The 6,774-nt window shown below is 40.9% G+C and overlaps 1 pseudogene; it reads left to right on the forward strand.

Annotated features, from left to right (window-relative positions):
* Positions 1-4,959: 4,959 nt before the first annotated feature.
* LOC126105497 (5S ribosomal RNA) lies at positions 4,960-5,077 on the forward strand (annotated as a pseudogene).
* The last annotated feature ends 1,697 nt before the right edge of the window (positions 5,078-6,774 follow it).

Genomic DNA, 6,774 nt, shown 5'->3' on the forward strand with positions numbered 1-6,774 from the left:
GAAAAGGCATATTACCTGTATTTAGAACTCACAAATATTTTTCGTATTAATTATAACTTCAACATTGACGATTTCTCGTTGCAAATTAATGAACATGTAGAAATTTGTAAACAAGGCATAATGCGTAAGCACGAAAAGAAACTTAGTAAGCATTTTTGTCTGTTTCCTGGTGAAAGTCCGCAAAGCACTTTTAAAAAAAGCAGTCATGTCTTTTATAAAAGAATTCTAAATAAAACTAACATTACTTTTACACAGAATGAAACTGTCTTACTAGAAAAAGGGCTGAAGTACAATGTCATGCCCGACCTGTCTGACAAAAAGGTAATTGAAAAAATGCTTGTCGATCTAAAAATTGGTCTTGATTGTAAAAAAAATAGGTAATGTGTGGTGTCACCGCCAGACACCACACTTGCTAGGTGGTAGCTTAAATCGGCCGCGGTCCATTAGTACATGTTGGACCCGCGTGTCGCCACTGTCAGTACTTGCAGACCTAGCGCCACCACATGGCAGGTCTAGAAAGACGGACTAGCACTCGCCCCAGTTGTACGACGACTTTGCTAGCGACTACACTGACGAAGCCTTGCTCTCATTTGCCGAGAGACAGTTAGAATAGCCTTCAGCTAAGTCCATGGCTACGACCTAGCAAGGCGCCATTAGCCTTACAGTGATTGTAATTAACCGTATCTGGAGATAGACTCATTTGTATCGTCAATAGCGATGTACCACAAGGATGAATTAAAGTTAAGTATTCAAGGAGCTGCATACATTTCTTATAGCATTAATTAGGTATCCTGTTCCAGAATTCACGCCAGCCGGCGTGTGTGTACGCGTGCCTTTCGGCTACCTCATAGTGGCGTGGCTGTTTTGCTACGTCACAACATAATGCATGTCAAACTAGAATTGCTTATGATGTAGCTAACATTCTTAGAAAAAATGCAGCCTCTCTTCATAATGTTACGCATATCGATAGAAAATTGGTTAATTTCATTTATAATAAACTTAAAGAAACAGATGCTCTAATAACTAAGTCGGACAAAGGTTGCTCCTTAGTTATTGCTTACAGCTCTGAATATATTTTCAAAACTTTAGATTTTTTTAGCTTAAATAATATTTTGGAGCTGCATGAGGATCCGACTACTGAATTACAAAAAGAAGTCAGGTCAGCTATCAATAACGCAAAATTTCTAATCAAACCTTTTCAGAAGAAAATGCTTATTAACATGAACCCTCAGCCCCCAAAACTTCGGTCTCAATTTAAAAACCATAAACCTAACCATCTGATACGCCCGATATCTAATACTATGAATAGCGTGACTTGGCCAAATTTCTACATGGATCTCTGAAAAAAAAAATCATTCGTTTTCGAGAACAATTATTGCATTCCCAATAGCCACGCCCTAGTCCAAAAAATAAAAGATTCAGAATACAGTTCAGATACCAAGTTATTTTCTTTAGACATCAAAAATCTTTATACTAATGTCCCTGTACAGAAAACGCTTACAATAGTAGAAAAAAATTACGCCATTTATAAAAAGATCCTTCAGACGAAAAAATCAGTGATTTCATGAATCTCGTCACAGTCGTAGTCAAGTACAACTAGTTTGAATTTAATGAGCAATTATAACAGCAATACGACGGTCTTGCTATGGGAAATCCCTTAACTGGTATCCCTGCTAATATTTTCATCAACTCCCTAGAAGAAAAGTTTTTTAACTGTTTTTGAGCTACATCACTAGGCATTCTTTCGTATTTCAGATACTTTGATGATGTTTTAGTCATCTGCAAGGGAACTGCTGATGGCACTGACCGTATCTATAACCTTCTCAATGAACTTCATGAGAAAATATCCTTCACCGTCGAACTTGAAAACGAGGCCCGCCAATCAAACTTTCTTGACTTGACGCTTACAATAGAAGGAAGTAAAATCTCATTCAATATTTTTCGTAAAGAAACATATACTGATCAGATCGTTCCTGCGTCTTCCATGCAACGACAGTCTCATAAAAACGCCTTTTTTCACTCTGCCATTCACCGAGCTACTTCCGTTCCACTATCAAAAGAAAAGTTCAGCGACGAAACGAATTTACTCAAAACGCTAGCAGTTAATAATGAGTAGGAACCTAGCATAGTAGATAACACCCGCAGAGAGAAAACTGGTAAAATAGTTACTGCCCTCGGCACATCTGTTATTGAATCTAGCCCAAAAAAATATTTTTCTAGTCCTTTCTCGGGACCCATCTTCTATCAGATCCAACGTCTTCTGCGTAATAAATATAACTGCAACGTTGCCTTTCTCTACCAATAATAACTTGAAAAAGACTTCATTCATAATTTAAAATCGACTCGTTCCCTTTAGAAAGTTCTGGCGTCTACAAAATTTTCTGCGCTACCTGCTCTTCCCACTACTTAGGACAAACAGAAAGTGCCATTACAACCAGATATAAAGAACACCTTTTAAGAAAAAATGGCACTAGCCCGCAAAACTCATCTTTTGCCGACCATCTTCTGATTACAGGTCACGCGCCTAATGCTGTTTCCGATAGCGACATCTTGCACACCGAAAAGAAGGGGCGTAAATTAGACATTCTTGAAGAGTTAGAGATTTTTAAACATATTTCTCTAAACGATGGTCTCATTCTCAATGAGCAGCTGCAGTTGCGTAACAAAAATTTCTTTAACGGTGTAAAGCCGTTACTTGACATTTAATTTCGGGCCTCCTGGTACAGTTCACCGAAATGTTCATTTCCATTTAAGCCTTCGCATAATTTTTCATTTATAAAAGGTTTACTGACTGTACTTCATGTTATATCGTTTTCTACAAGCCGTGTTATTCAGCCCTCTCTGTATGTTCCATAATGACGTTATTATTCTTCAAATTGTACCTCTAAGATCTGTTGTAGACAAAATGTTACTGTATCGTTCGCTGTTAAACAAATTATTGGCATTTAAACAAAATATTGGCCTTTATATTATGGACTGAACAATATTCATTACAATTTTCGCCTGTGTCCATGTGAATATTAAGCAGCCATGTTGTACCGGCGGCTACTAGATGGCGCTCTCGCTGCGATGCCATGTTCACATGCCGCACTTGTTAACGCGAGCGCCTCAGTATGTTACTACTTGTGGCTTTACAGGTATGAGCAGCCCTTAGAGCAGGGGCGGGCAAACGCTGCACGCGGCTCATGAGCGCACAGCGATGCACGTGTGCTGCTCGCGTGCAATCGTCGAATGGGGCAGTGGCGACAGCCGGCAGGTTGCGGCAGTGTAGTACCAGGCTCAGCTACGGACGTCGATGCGTAGCGACCACTACGTATTGAACGTTGTATTTCAAGAACCGGAAAATGCAGAGTGAAACAAGGAAACGGAGAAGCGGAGATTTGCTATCTTTTAAAAAGTAATGGGATAATCATTTTTTCTTTGTGCAAAAACGTGAAAATTCGAAATGTTTAATATGTGGCAGTATTCTCACTGGTCAGCGGAAGTTTAGTATTGAACGCCATTATAACAAATTTCACAAGGACGAGTACTATTTATTGTCGGATTCTGAGCGGATGGGGAAATTGACTGAGCTTAAGAAGAGCGATCTGACGATACTAGATGAATCTGTCGTAGTTGCTGTGGTCACGAGAGATCTGCGACCTCCTTTCGTCATGTCTCTCATCTAAGTGATTTAACATTTTATGGAGCACTGTTTTCAATTTTTCAGGACGACAACAATAATAGCCCAGCGGTACGTGCAAGTTATAAGATTACGCTTAATATAGCGAGAGCTGGAAAACCATTTGCTGAATTAGTAAGTGTCGGTTAAGAGGAAACATCAGTGATGAAAATTTAAGTAACTGTTTGGGGTTGTCTGTATGTAGACATTTTGTTCCACTCCACCTGTGATAATTAAATAAAACGTATCGTAGGTAATAGGTACTCTTTCAAACCACGATATCTTTCAAGCACTCCTACTAATCTTATTCCTTCATTCAATAAAGCAAGCTAGGAAACAAAACTAATTCAGAGGAAGGAGCGGAGAGATGGTATGGCGGGGAGGGGTGAGAAGCGGGTGGCCAGCTTGCCCCTGTGTGCACGCAGAACAACTGCACGCGTGCAAGTGCACCACACACGTGCAGGATTCCTGCACGCCCCTGCCTTAGACGGTCGCCTTCACACATTCTTTTTGAATTTTTGTGACTAAAGCCCTTCTGGCCTGTTATTTATGTTATGCTCGATTTGTGAGTGCTGTCTCTGTATAGTACTGTTAGTCAGTACTTACACTTTTTTCATATATAAAAAAAATTCTTCCATAAATTTGTAATTATGTTATAAACCACTTTGTATGTCTAAATTTTGATGAAGGCACTCTTAGAAGTGTTGAAACCTGGTCAGTAAGACTAAAAAAAAGTGTGGCCGAGGGCTCATTTGTTTCATTTTCAATTTACATTCAACAACTTCACTTCGATAGCGCCGAAGCGGTGGAAGCAGAGGCGAGGTTGTGGCTCCGTCAACGACGTCAAATATTCTACAGTGACAGTACCAACAAACTGGTCTCAAGCTGGGAGAAATGTGTTCGTCGCCAGGTTGACTATGTCGAGAAATAAATACGTAGGGTGAAGAATAAATATGTAGAATGTTAATAAAGTTTGTTTTATTTAAAAAACTTTAAGAGTTTTCACATAAAAAATTTGGAGGTGTTACTTGTAGGAACGTTCTCGTAATAGCAGAGCAAAAGCTATATTGGTGAACTCCGTTTTCGACTGTTCCTTTGCAAAGAAGTATATAGGGTTACTGCTCCAGTTAATGGGTGATATCGATATCAGTGACAGCGGCATTGAGAAATAGCTGAAATCACTAAACCTCAACTAGTGCCCACAATCTGACGGAATTCTGTCAGATTCTTTATCGAATTTCCAGCTGCGTTACTATTTTTCTTAAACATTCTATATCGTATCGTTTTATAGCGACAGTGCCAACGGCCTTGTCGCAGTGGTAACACCGGTTCCCGGCAGATCACCGAAGTTAAGCGCTGTCGGGCTAGGATAGCACTTGGATGGGTGACCAACCGGTATGCCGAGCGCTGTTCGCAAGTGGGATGCACTCAGCCCTTGTCAGGCAAACTGAGGAACTACTTGATTGAGCTCCATATCTGCATGAGACCACATGGTCTCGAGGTAGCGTCTTTGGTTCAAAATCAAAACGTATTCGATCCCCGCCACTGCCTAAATTTTGATAAATAATCAGCATTGGCGGCCGAAGACTTCCGGCATAAGAAGTCAGCCTCATTCTGCCAACGGCCTTGTCAAAGAGGGCGGAGGAGCGGATAGAGGTTCAGGGCACTCTCTTGTCCTAGAGGTGGGAAATTGCCCCTATAGGCGGAAGAATCAGCAATGATCAACGACATGAGGATGCAGAAGGCAATGGAAACCACTGCATTAAAGACATTTTGCCATTGGCAAAAGATTCCGGAATAGTCCCCCATTCGGATCTCCGGGAGGGGACTGCCAAGGGGGAGGTTACCATGAGAAAAAGATTGAATAATCTACGAAAGGATAACGTTCTACGAGTCGGGGCGTGGAATGTCAGAAGCTTGAACGTGGTAGGGAAACTAGAAAATCTGAAAAGGGAAATGCAAAGGCTCAATCTAGATATAGTAGGGGTCACTGAAGTGAAGTGGAAGGAAGACAAGGATTTCTGGTCAGATGAGTATCGGGTAATATCAACAGCAGCAGAAAATGGTACAACAGGTGTAGGATTCGTTATGAATAGGAAGATAGGGCAGAGGGTGTGTTACTGTGAACAGTTCAGTGACCGGGTTGTTCTAATCAGAATCGACAGCAGACCAACACCGACAACGATAGTTCAGGTATACATGGCGACGTCGCAAGCTGAAGATGAACAGATAGAGAAAGTGTATGAGGATATTGAAAGGGTAATGCAGTATGTAAAGGGGGACGAAAATCTAAGTCATGGGCGACTGGAATGCAGTAGTAGGGGAAGGAGTAGAAGAAAAGGTTACAGGAGAATATGGGCTTGGGACAAGGAATGGAAGAGGAGAAGGACTAATTGAGTTCTGTAACAAGTTTCAGCTAGTAATAGCGAATACCCTGTTCAAGAATCACAAGAGGATGAGGTATACTTGGAAAAGGCCGGGAGATACGGGAAGATTTCAATTAGATTACATCATGGTCAGACAGAGATTCCGAAATCAGATACTGGATTGTAAGGCGTACCCAGGAGCAGATATAGACTCAGATCACAATATAGTAGTGATGAAGAGTAGGCTGAAGTTCAAGACATTAATCAGGAAGAATCAATACGCAAAGAAGTGGGATACGGAAGTACTAAGGAATGACGAGATACGTTTGAAGTTCTCTAACGCTATAGATACAGCAATAAGGAATAGCGCAGTAGGCAGTACAGTTGAAGAGGAATGGACATCTCTAAAAAGGGCCATCACAGAAGTTGGGAAGGAGAACATAGGTACAAAGAAGGTAGCTGCGAAGAAACCATGGGTAACAGAAGAAATACTTCAGTTGATTGATGAAAGGAAGAAGTACAAACATGTTCCGGGAAAATCAGGAATACAGAAATACAAGTCGCTGAGGAATGAAATAAATAGGAAGTTCAGGGAAGCTAAGACGAAATGGCTGCAGGAAAAATGTGAAGACATCGAAAAAGATATGATTGTCGGAAGGACAGACTCAGCATACAGGAAAGTCAAAACAACCTTTGGTGACATTAAAAGCAACAGTGGTAACATTAAGAGTGCAACGGGAATTCCAC

This window comes from Schistocerca cancellata, chromosome 1 (genome assembly GCF_023864275.1).
Source record: "Schistocerca cancellata isolate TAMUIC-IGC-003103 chromosome 1, iqSchCanc2.1, whole genome shotgun sequence".
In the NCBI taxonomy this organism is placed as follows: Eukaryota; Metazoa; Arthropoda; class Insecta; order Orthoptera; family Acrididae; genus Schistocerca; species Schistocerca cancellata.